Source organism: Bubalus bubalis, chromosome 1 (assembly GCF_019923935.1).
Source record: "Bubalus bubalis isolate 160015118507 breed Murrah chromosome 1, NDDB_SH_1, whole genome shotgun sequence".
Taxonomy (NCBI): domain Eukaryota; kingdom Metazoa; phylum Chordata; class Mammalia; order Artiodactyla; family Bovidae; genus Bubalus; species Bubalus bubalis.
In genome coordinates, this window is record NC_059157.1 from 192,311,208 (window position 1) to 192,322,763 (window position 11,556).

Consider the following 11,556-nt stretch of genomic DNA (forward strand, 5'->3'; position numbering starts at 1 on the left):
TGGGGAGAAACCACAAGTTGAACCCAAATCCTCAAAAGACTGACCACTTACTCAGAAGTGACTGAGTTAATTTGAAAGAGTGTGTTTTAAACCAGAAGAGACTAAGCTACTCATACTGACTGACTTGAGTTTTCTTCTTCCCTTTTCTTGGGGGAATAGGGAAGCTCTAAAACAGAATGAGATCAGTTATGGAAAATAAGGAACATTCTCTCTCTCTCTCTCTTTTTTTTTTCCCTGAAAATCTGAGTCATAGCATTTAAGCTCTAGTCTTCTCAGCTCTGAACAATTTCAGGTTCAAGAAGAATAAATTGAGGCTCAGAAATGCTTAGTGATTGCCTAATGTCACATGCCAATTCAATCTCCTGCCAAATCCTGCACTCTTTCTGAGCAAAAGTCAGTCTCTTGCTAGCGAGATTAATATCACAGTTAAATGCCTTTCCTCTCACTAGAAAGGGTCATATCCTAGACCATCTCACCCAAAACATCGTCTTAAATATTTGTTCTTCAGTTGCTGAGTCATATCTGACTCTTTGCGATCCCATGAACTGCAGGACACCGGGCTTCCCCGTCCTTCACTATCTCCCAGAGTTTGCTCAAACTCATATTCATTGAATTGGTGACGCTATCCGCCATCTCATCCTCTGTCGCTCCCTTCCCCTCCTGCCTTCAATCTCCTCTTGCACTACAGTGTTTGAGGATTTATAAAATAGAACAGGATGAAATTAAACTTTCTGATGTTCAGAATGGACTTCCCTGGTGGCTCAGATGGTAAAGAATTCATCTGCAGTGTAGGAGACCCAGGTTTGATCCCTGGGTCAGGAAAATCCCTTGGAGAAAGGAATGGCTACCCACTCCAGTATTCTTGCAGGGAGAATTTCTTGTAGAGAAGAATCTGGCAGGCAACAGTTCATGGGGTTGCAAAGAGTCAGACATGACTGAGCAACTAACATTAATGTTCAGAAGGGTTTCCCAGGTGGCACTAGTGGTAAAGAAACTGCCTGCCAATGCAGGAGAGGTAAGATCCCTAGGTCGGGAAGATCACTTGGAGGAGGGCAAGGCAACCCACTCCAGCATTCTTGCCTGGAGAATCCCATGGAGAGAGGAGCCTGGCGGGCTACAGTCCATAGGACTGCAAGGAATCAGACACACTGAAGCAACTTAGCACACAAGCATGCATGCCATGTTCAGAAACTCTTTAAATACAAGCTCCCAAACCTGATTCCTACTCAAAACTGAAAGCACATGTTTAAGACTTTTTAAAATAGTTAAAGAATTCTTTCTATAACTCTTATACAAATTATGTTGAAAGTTATAACTAGTAATCAATGAGCAGATTAGGTTTATGTCACTCAATAACCAGCTGTCATTAAATGAGCATCTATTAGGTACCAGGCCCTGGGCTGAGTGCTCTCCCTGTATTATTTCATCTTCACAACTACCCCTTGATGGTTGCTGAGTAATAAAACCCAAAATATACCATGAATCAGTGACAGCCTGATTCTAATTCTTCTCCTGGCCTCCAAGTCCACGTTCTTAAATGATACACCATTCTGCCAACAGAATATTGAATCCTACAGGCTCTGGTCTTACAATTTTTCAGGCCATAACATATGGAAAATATGAAGCGGTCACCACAGGAGGCTGATTTCATTGGCCAGATATTTTAGTCTCTTTCTTTGTTCTATTTTAAATGGAAAAGTAAAAAACTGGAATAAAATTCTTTCTAGAATGCATATGCATGATAATTCAAAGGGTGTGTTATAATTTATCATAAAATATCTAAAAAAAGTAAATGAGTGAGGAGAGAAAGAGCAAAAAACCATGTGGGTATGTATGCTAATGCAGAGGTTCCCTCAAAATACTGAGATTTTATTTGAATAAATAATTTTTGTGATCAAAGCTTTCAATATATGCATTATCAAACAAATTTTAAGCCATATTTGTGGGGGTATTTGAACTCATACTACAAACTAAATGTAAGTGACACAGGATGTTATGAGTTGAATGGTTGAACTGTATCCCCTCCAAACCAGTCCATCGTAAAGAAAATCAACTCTGAATATTCACTGGAAGGACTGATACTGAAGCTGAAGCACCAATACTTTGCCCATGTATCGTGAAGAGCTGACTCATTGGAAAAGACCCTGATGCTGGGAAAGATTGAGGGCAGGAGGAGAAGGGGGTGACAGAGGATGAAATGGTTAGTTGGCATCACCGATTGAATGGACATGAATCTGAGCATGCTCCGGGAGATAGTGGAGGACAGAGGAGCCTGGTGTGCTGCAGTCCATGGGGTCTCAAATAGTTGGACATAGTGACTGAACAGCAACAACAACAAAAGATATGTTGCAGTTGTAATGTCTGGTATGTGTGAACGTGACCTTATTTGGAAATAAGGTCTTCACAGATGTAATCAAGTTAAGCTGAGGTCATTAGAGTGGGCCCCAATTCAAATATGACTGATGTCCTTTTAAGAACAGGAGAGTCTGGACACATGCATACAGGGAGAACTCCATGTGAGGACAGAGGCTGAGACTGGAGTGATGCGGCTGCAAGATTGGAAACTCCAGGGGGTGTCATCAAAGCCAGAGGCTGAAAAAGGCAAGGAAAGAACTCAGCTGGAGTCCCAGAGGTCTGCTGACATCTTGGTTTTGGACTTCTGGTGTCTAGAAGTGTGAGAGTCTAGTTCTGTTGTTCTGAGCCACCTGGCTTGTGGTATTTTGTTACGACGACCTCAGGAAACTAATTTGCTGGGGCTTGGGCAGAAAAGGGAGGGTGCCATTTGAAGAAAAGGATGATTCTGTCCTCTTGGAAAAGGGAAGAGAAATAGCAATGACATGGGAAAGAGGTGACGTGTTCTGGAAAAAGAGGAAGTTTTGACGCACCTACTTTCGTGTTTTGATTTTCTTAGAATTCAAAATACACAGAAAAAAATAATTTAAGTAAACAGGGTGTCACAGACATCATCAAGGAAAACTACCTATAAATCTTGCCGTACAGAGGCATATGCCTTAATCAAAATGGATGGTATAATTCACAAAGTGGAACCAACCACATATCTTCATTACTGAAAAGAATATACATAATGTGTGTGTGTGTGTGTGTGTGAGATGCAGGGCACTTGAAAGTATTGAGTCTCGCTCAGAAAGAACACTTTTTCGGGACTTTCTTATTAGATTTGTTTTCCCACTCAGGGTCTCACAGTTTACAAAATCACCCTTTATTCAGGTGTTGATCAACAGCTCTCAGAGTTCCTTAACTCAGAAATCTGTGATCATGGAAGAATTGGATCATTGTTACTGGATGTACCACAGAAGGGAAGTATATGCTTTTCACCACACGGATTAACATAAAATGATCTGTAGAGGGCACAGGGCAGTTTCTGGGATGAGTCACCATTTTGTTCCCATCAAGGGGCGGGAGAGACGCCTTCCAAGGGTGACCGCAGAACTGTGTTGGAGGAGGGCTGGTCTGAGGCCTCTGCTGCTCATTGCCCCGTGTCCTCAGGCTAGACAGTTGATTTATGTTCCTCTCAGGATCCTGGAACCTGGCCTGGCCTTTGCTTCCACCCAAGCTCAAAGACTCTCCTGTTCTAATCCCAGGAGTGACCAGAGCCCTCTAACTGGAGCGAACTTGGCCTGAACACTGTGAGATGCTGGTTGTTTTCTTTACCAGCTGTGTCAACGCAAGGGTAACTTTAGTATTCCCATTTTGGAGAGACAGATGGCATAAATGGTAAGCAGATGCGGCCTTCACCCTCTTCTTTCTGTGGTTCGATGCCCACCCTTTGGAAGGAACTTGATGTCAAGCTCTAGTCATGACATTTAATAGCTGCCTGACACAGGATATCTTCCTTAACCCCAGGCTAAGGCTCTTCACCTGTCAAATGGACATGTGAATATCTCAGAACTTTAGTAAGCCTCGAATGAGGCCATTTTTAAAAGTTGATTCCTTTTAGGAATCCCCTGACAGCCCAGTGATTACAACTTTGTGCTTTCACTACAGGAGGCGTGGGTTCCATCCCTGGTGAGGGAACTAAGATCCCAAATGCTGCATGGCACAGCCAAAAATAATTTTTTAAATTTATTATTATTATTGTAAGAATGAGAAACTTATTTGTTCTAGCATTTTTAGAAGGAAGGGATGGTAAGGCTGGCTATACCCAAAGAAGTGAAGAAATATCTCAAATTGGAAGTTAGATCCCAGGATCTTCTTATAATGAGTACCATGAGGTTTATTCAGGTCCCCTTTCAGATGGGCTTCCCTGGTGGCTCAGATGGTAAAGAATCTTCCTAAAATGCAGGAGACCTGGGTTCTATCCCCTGGAGAAGGGGATGGCAACCCTCTCTAGTATTCTTGCCTGGAGAAATCCATGGACAAGGAGCCTGGGGGCTTCAGTCCATGGGGTCACAAAGAGTCAGACATGACTGAGCAACTCACACTTTCACTTCCTTTCAGATGACACAGGTTCATGGCATCACAAGGGAGGGGATGGTCACGCCTGTCCTCCACTGTTGTCATTTTTCTTTCCTCTCTCCCTCTCCCCCCACACAGCCCGGGCTGAGCACCTCCATTCCCAGGGTGAACAGACCTTTTTAATGGTGAAGGCTCTCAGCTGAGCTCCAGGCTAATGTATACAACTCCTCCTCCACTTGGAGCATAGATGACTCAAATTTAAATAGTTCAGAGTTGCTCTAAGGCTTCCTGCCTGCCCCCACCCCCATTGCTCCTTGCTTTTCCACATTTCAGAATGTGGTGCTCCGGGCCACCCAAGCCAAGCCAGCCAGACCCATCACCCCACACTCAAACACCAGCTAGTTCTGTTGATGCCAAGTCAAGATTTCCATCACAAATCTGCCACTTCCCCTTCCCCCCAAGACTCTTCTCTCCCACCACGAATCTATTCTTCACTCCTGGTCTCCCACCCGTGGTGCACCTACAGTCAAAAGGATGGCTTCTCAAACTACAAATGAGCTCATTTCATTTTTCTGCTTACTACCCTCTGATGATAGTTTCTTAGTGAACTTAGCATAAAACCTAAACTTCCTACAGCTACCAAGGCTCTGAGTGGCCCGCTCCCTGCCTGCTTCTCCGTCTCACCTCAGGCCACTTTCTGCACGTTAGTTTTGAGCTGTGCTTCATGCTCGGTGCATCCTGCCTCAGGGCCTTTGCACATGCCGTGCCCTCTGCCAGACAGCTCTCACAACTGATTTTCCAGAACAAGCTCCTTTGCATCCCATAGGTCTCAGGGAAAATGGCACCACCACGGAGATGCCTACAGACCACTCTAAAAGCAGATCATTGTTCTGCAGTGTTCTGCCATTTCAGCTCTATGATTGTCTTTTTCAGGAAGCATGGTGTGTGATTATTTTTGTCTGTTTTGTTTTGCACTGCAGTATAACATATACTCAAGTGCTCTGATTATAAATATACAGCTCGATGGATTTTTACATATCTATATCTGTGCTACCACCAGACATATCACGAAATAAAACATGACAAAATCCCGTATTTCCCTGCATCCTTCCCAAGTCAGTCTCCACAACATCTTCCTTTCCTGTTTCCGGCTGGGAGAACCATTCTGACTTCTCTCAGCCACTGATTAGCTTTGCCTGTTCTTGAACTTCATGGAATCTTAATCACATGTCATGGATACCCTGTTGTGTGTGACTCCTTTCACTTAACAGAATGCTGTAAAATTCATCCTGCAGTCATGTCTAAAATAATGTGTTCTCTTTCCTTATGACTTTAATTTTCCATTTTGTGAATATTACACAGCTCAAGTTCCAGGCTGTTCTACTTTTGGTGGACATTTGGACTGTTCCAGTTTATGACTGTTCTGAATCAAACTGTATACGCCTTTTGGTAGACTTCAGAACCTATCTTGTGGTTAAGTATATATCTAAATATGAAGTTGCTGGATCAGAGTGTGGACATGTATTCTACTCTCACAGATTAAAGCAATAGTTTTTTGATTTTGGTTTTTGTCTTCCCTAGTAGAATTAAACCCGGCTTGAAAGTGAGAAGTGTTAATCCCTCAGTCATATCTTATTCTTGTGACCCCATGGACTGTAGCCCACCAGGCTCCTCTGTCCATGGAATTCTCCAGGCAAGAACACTGGAGCAGGTAGCATTGCAGGTGGACTCCTTACTGTCTGAGCCAGGATTGAAACTCAACATTAAAAAAAAAAAACAAAACTAAGACTCATGGCATCTGGTCCCATCACTTCATGGCAAATGGAAGGGGAAAAAGTGGAAACAGTGACACATTTTTATATTCTTGAGCTCCACAATCACTGCAGACAGTGACTACAGCCATGGAATTAAAAGACACTCCTTGCAAAGAAGTCTATGACAAACCTAGACAGTGCATTAAAAAGCAGAGACATCACTTTGCCAACAAAGGTCCGTATAGTCAAAGCTATAGTTTTTCCAGTAGTCATGTACGGATGTGAGAGTTGGGCCATAAAGAAGGCTGAGTGCTGAAGAATTGATGATTTCTAATGGTGGTGCTGGGGAAGACTCTTCAGAGTCCCTTGGACTGCAGAGAGGTCAAACAATTCAATTCTAAAGGAATTAATCCTGAATATTTATTGGAATGAATGATGCTTAAGCTGAAGCTCCAATATTTTGGCCACCTGATGCAAAGAGCTGACTCACTGGAAAAGACCTGATGCTGGGAAATATTGAAGGCAAAAGAGAAGGCAGCAACAGAAGATGGGATGGTTAGATAGTATCACTGATTCAATGGACATGAATTTGAGCCAACTCTGGGAGATAGTGGAGGATGGAGAAGCCTGGCATGCTGCAGTCCTTGGGGCCAGAGAAAGGCAGATAAAACTTAGTGACTGAACAACAGCAAGTAGAATTAAGCTCTGTGAAGACAAGGACCTGTGTATCTTGTCTCCTTTTAAATTCCTAACATCCAGTACAGAGCCTGGCACATTTTTTAGGCACTCAGATAACTGTTAAACTAACAGGTGTTAGGTTCTATTCCTTCAGTCTCTGATTCTTCATTTTACTTACAGTTTCACTTCCTTGCATCACCAGCTTGTCATGTCTCTTCTTGGTATCTTTTAAGCATCAGCTCTCACCGGTGCCATATTTCCTTTGTGATGTGAAAAGCTCAAGGACAGCCTGAGGAAGCAGTCTACCCTTTCCAGTCAGCCCCAGAGTGGTGTGAAAAGACTCTCACTGGTCCCCTGGGCTTGTGACTGCCCTGGGCCAATCAAGTGTGGCTGAGGGTCACAGTCACGTCATCAGCCCGTGCCCACCTCTATGGAAGGATTGCATTCATAACAGAAATTGTGATGCTTCTACTGACCAGCATACGTATGCAGTTGGCCCCATCCCTGACATAAAGTTGGTGCTCAGCAAATAAACAACTATTATGTGTTACCATTGTTACTATGACTCTATCAGTACTATGGGCTTCCGTTGTAGCTCAGTTGGGAAAGAATCTGCTGCAATGCAGGAGACCTGGGTTCGATTCCTGGGTCGGGAAGACCACCTGGAGAAGGAAATGGCAACCCACTCCAGTATTCTTGCCTGGAAAATCTCATGGACAGAGGAGCCTGGCAGGCTACAGTCCATGGGGTCGCAAGAGTCGGACACGACTTAGCGACTAAACCACCACCACCCTCAGGACTATAGTTCATAACTGATTCTCCCCATCTTACAGCATTAAATATTCCTTAAAGATGTAACCACAGTTTTAAAACATAGTCTCAATTTCTGCATAATGTTGTCTGTGGATTAGAAAATACAAAATTCTTAATAAAAGGACACAGTCTCTTTATGCAGTAGACAATAAGGAATCATTCAAAGGGTATATTTGTTCTAATTTCCTTTAGGAAAGGGGTAGGGGCATTCATGTTAAAAGGCATCACTTTGTACCTGAATACCCATCTGTAACGGAAAGGCTCTTAGGGTGGACCCCACAATCCCTGCTTTATGGTATTCATAGCCTGGTTTGATCCTCTCATCTCGAGTGTGGCCAGGACATGTGACTTGCTGCTAATCAATAGACTGTGCTAAAGATGACAAGGTATATGGTGTTGGGATTGTGTATGTAGTTAACATGATTGTACTACAGAATCCTGTATCATCCATCTTGATAGAGTCTCTCTATTCCATGTGGGCTTTTAAGAAGTAAATGATCATGTTGGGGGACTCCACACAGCAGGAAATGAAGGGCAGTCTCCAGGAGCTGAAGGCAGTCTCTAGCCTGCAATGGCTTCCAACTGAGATCCTCAATGAAACAAGCTCTTGAGTCCTGCAATTACAGGGAACTGAATTACATCAAGAATGGTGTGAACGTGGAATTGAATCCTTCCCCAGTCAAACCTCGGATGAGACTGAAGCCCCAGTCAACACGTTCATGGTAGCTTTGAAACCTTGAAGCAAACAACCTTGGGAAAACGTGCCCAGAATCCTGACCCGCAGAAACTGTGATGATAAATGTGTGTTTTTTAAGCCATTAAGTTGTAATATTGTTTCACAGCAATAGAGTTCCATATAGCATCCACTGTGTCATTTGTTTAACTAGCATCTATTACGAGCATGCTGCCAAACATGATATTGCAGTTGGATAGAGGATAGCTTATTTAATTATCATTGTACCCAAATAGAACCAGCTTGAAAGTCATCCCCCGCTTCTATATTTTGTTGTTTCAGAGACATCAAAACAGTGATACAGAGACAATCTGGATAGCACAGCACTGCTGTTATTTTTCTCATTTAATGTTGTTCCCATAAACAATTTCCCTTTAGGCAAGATTAAGGTTTCATGGTAAACAAACTTATTTAGTATCATCATTCCACTTAACTGAACTATCATGTTTTAATAAAATTATTGATGTCTTAAAGTTTCTGAAAAAAGTTTGAAAAATATCGTTATTGCAGAAGAAAGAGCATAGGGACAAACCAGGCTAGCTAAGCACATGCAGCTACAAGAAGTTATTATCATCAAGTCTGGGCTCAATGTTGTAGTCAGGAGATATGGTATTGGGGAGAGTGGGAGGGAGGCTCAGGAGAGCGGGGATATATGTATTCTTATGGCTGATTCACATTTTCATACGGCAGAAAAACCAACACAACATTGTTAGGCGATTATCCTCCAATTAAAAATAAATAACGACCTTTTTACAATATGAACTGTTTTAGATACAAATATTAAATTAATATTTCTGATTATATACATATTATATGTGGTTAAATTATTCTGCATTTCTGTGGTTAAATAATTAGAACTGTCTTGGTTTTAGCAACTGTGAATTTTGTGGTTAAATTATGTTGTCTAGTTTTATTTCACAACTATGTGTATATATATATATATGTGTGTGTGTGTGTGTGTGTGTGTGCGTGTGTGTACATTTGTAGGTCATTTTCACACACGTTATAGGTCATTGTAACTAAGCCACAGAAATCTATGAAACTAGCCTATATATGAGAATCATATAAATCACTTTCACTTCAGGTTTAAATTTTGTCCTGTAAGTCTTAGCCATTAGTAGGAACTTGAAATTGCTCCCAAAGCTTATAAACAGAGCAAATTCTTCTTATTACTTTTTAGAGATACAATTACCATAATGGAACTGTATTATGTAATTGTGGAATGGAACTCTCATCCTTGATATAAAGTGTAAAATGTACTTATTCTGTTTGAAAATGTAATTCTGATGTTTTAGTTCACCCATGGGAACAAATTTTTCTAGGAAACTGACAACCACAATTTCATTAGCTTGAACATTTTTTCCAAATCTCAATCTTTTTATCAGATTTTAAATTACTGTTTATGTTGTTCTTATGCTCTCTGATGGTATGTTTCTGAGTTTTTATTTACATGAAAGTGTAAATTTGTTTTCTCCAAAAACAAATAAAACCATACAAAAGCCATATTTTTGTATCAGAAAAAGCAGGTTAATATAACTAGTATGCTGGTGGACAGGTAATGAGATTACAAGGGCTTTACAACCAAATGTTGCTATTTTGACATTGAATCTACTATAATCAGGTATTCTTTATTTTTTAATATATCTATTTGTCAGCCAAACAGATGCTCTACTGTACTTCAACTGAAATAAAAAATGGTATCATGTTAATTCAAAATCTATCCATGCATGTTTCTACATTTTTATTTCTCTTCATAGGATTTATTAGTATGTTGTTCAAAAGACAACAAAAGTATTTTTCAAGATTATTTCATGTTGATGAGGGATTAATCACATACTCTACAGGTGAAAGCATAAACTGAAACCAATCTATTTAATAAACAATTTAACAGTAACTATTAAGAGCATGAAATAGTTGATCCTTTGATTCAATAGTTTCTTCCAGGAATTTATAATATGGATTTAATCAGAGATATGCATAAAGACATATTCAAAATTATTCACCACAGAGTACTTTATTTTATTATATGAGTAGAAGTTAAATAATATTTCATCTTGTATATGTGCCACATCATTTTCATCCATTCATCTGTTAATGGACATTTGGGTTGCTTCCATATCTCGGTTGTTATGAATATTAATATAGTAGGTCTCTTTTTAATTTTTTTGTGGGACCTCCAGATTATTTTCCGTAGTGGTTGGACAAACTTACTTTCCCATCTATAATGGGTTCCCCTTCACCACATCCTCAGCAGCACCTGTTGTCTCTTGTCCTCTTGATTATGGCCATTCTAACAGGTGGGAGGTGATCACTTATGGCGGTTTTGATTTGCGTTTCCCAGTGGATTAGTGATGTTGAACATCATTTTTGTGTTGGACATTCTAATGTTCTTTTTGGATAGTTGTCTGTTTGGTTCTTCCAGCATGAGAAAGGGAGATCTGTGACCTTTCTCATGGATGGACAGACCTTGAGCACACTATGGTCAACGAGATAAGTCAAAGAAAGACAAGTACTAATGAGGTGGATGAAACTGGAACCTATTATACAGAGTGAAGTAAGCCAGAAAGAAAAACACCAATACAGTATACTAACGCATATATATGGAATTTAGAAAGATGGTAACAATAACCCTGTGTACGAGACAGCAAAAGAGACACTGATGTATAGAACAGTCTTATGGACTCTGTGGGAGAGGGAGAGGGTGGGGAGATTTGGGAGAATGGCATTGAAATGTATAATATCATGTATGAAACGAGTCACCAGTCCAGGTTCGATGCACGATACTGGATGCTTGGGGCTGGTGCACTGGGATGACCCAGAGGGAGGGTATGGGGAGGGAGGAGGGAGGAGGGTTCAGGATGGGGAACACAGGTATACCTGTGACGGATTCATTTTGATGTTTGGCAAAACTAATACAATATTGTAAAGTTTAAAAATAAAATAAAATTTAAAAAAAAGAAAAGAAAAAAAAGAAAGACAAGTACTGTGAGATATCATTTCTATGTGGGATCTGAAAAAGTTTAACCTGTAAAAGAACAGAGTAAAACAGTGTAAATGGTGTAAAATGGTGGTTACCAGGGAATGAAGGGATAAGGGTGGTGGTATTTAAGGATACAAACCCGTAGTTGGGTAACAAATAAGTATAGACATTTAATGCATAGA

General features: G+C 40.8%; 1 long non-coding RNA gene across 1 annotated transcript; it reads left to right on the forward strand.

Moving 5' to 3' along the window:
* The first annotated feature begins 3,330 nt into the window (after positions 1–3,330).
* On the forward strand, positions 3,331–8,520 carry LOC112586974. The gene is made up of 2 exons (XR_006553521.2): positions 3,331–3,735; positions 8,288–8,520. It is a non-coding gene; the product is annotated as an uncharacterized LOC112586974 (long non-coding RNA).
* Positions 8,521–11,556: the final 3,036 nt, after the last annotated feature.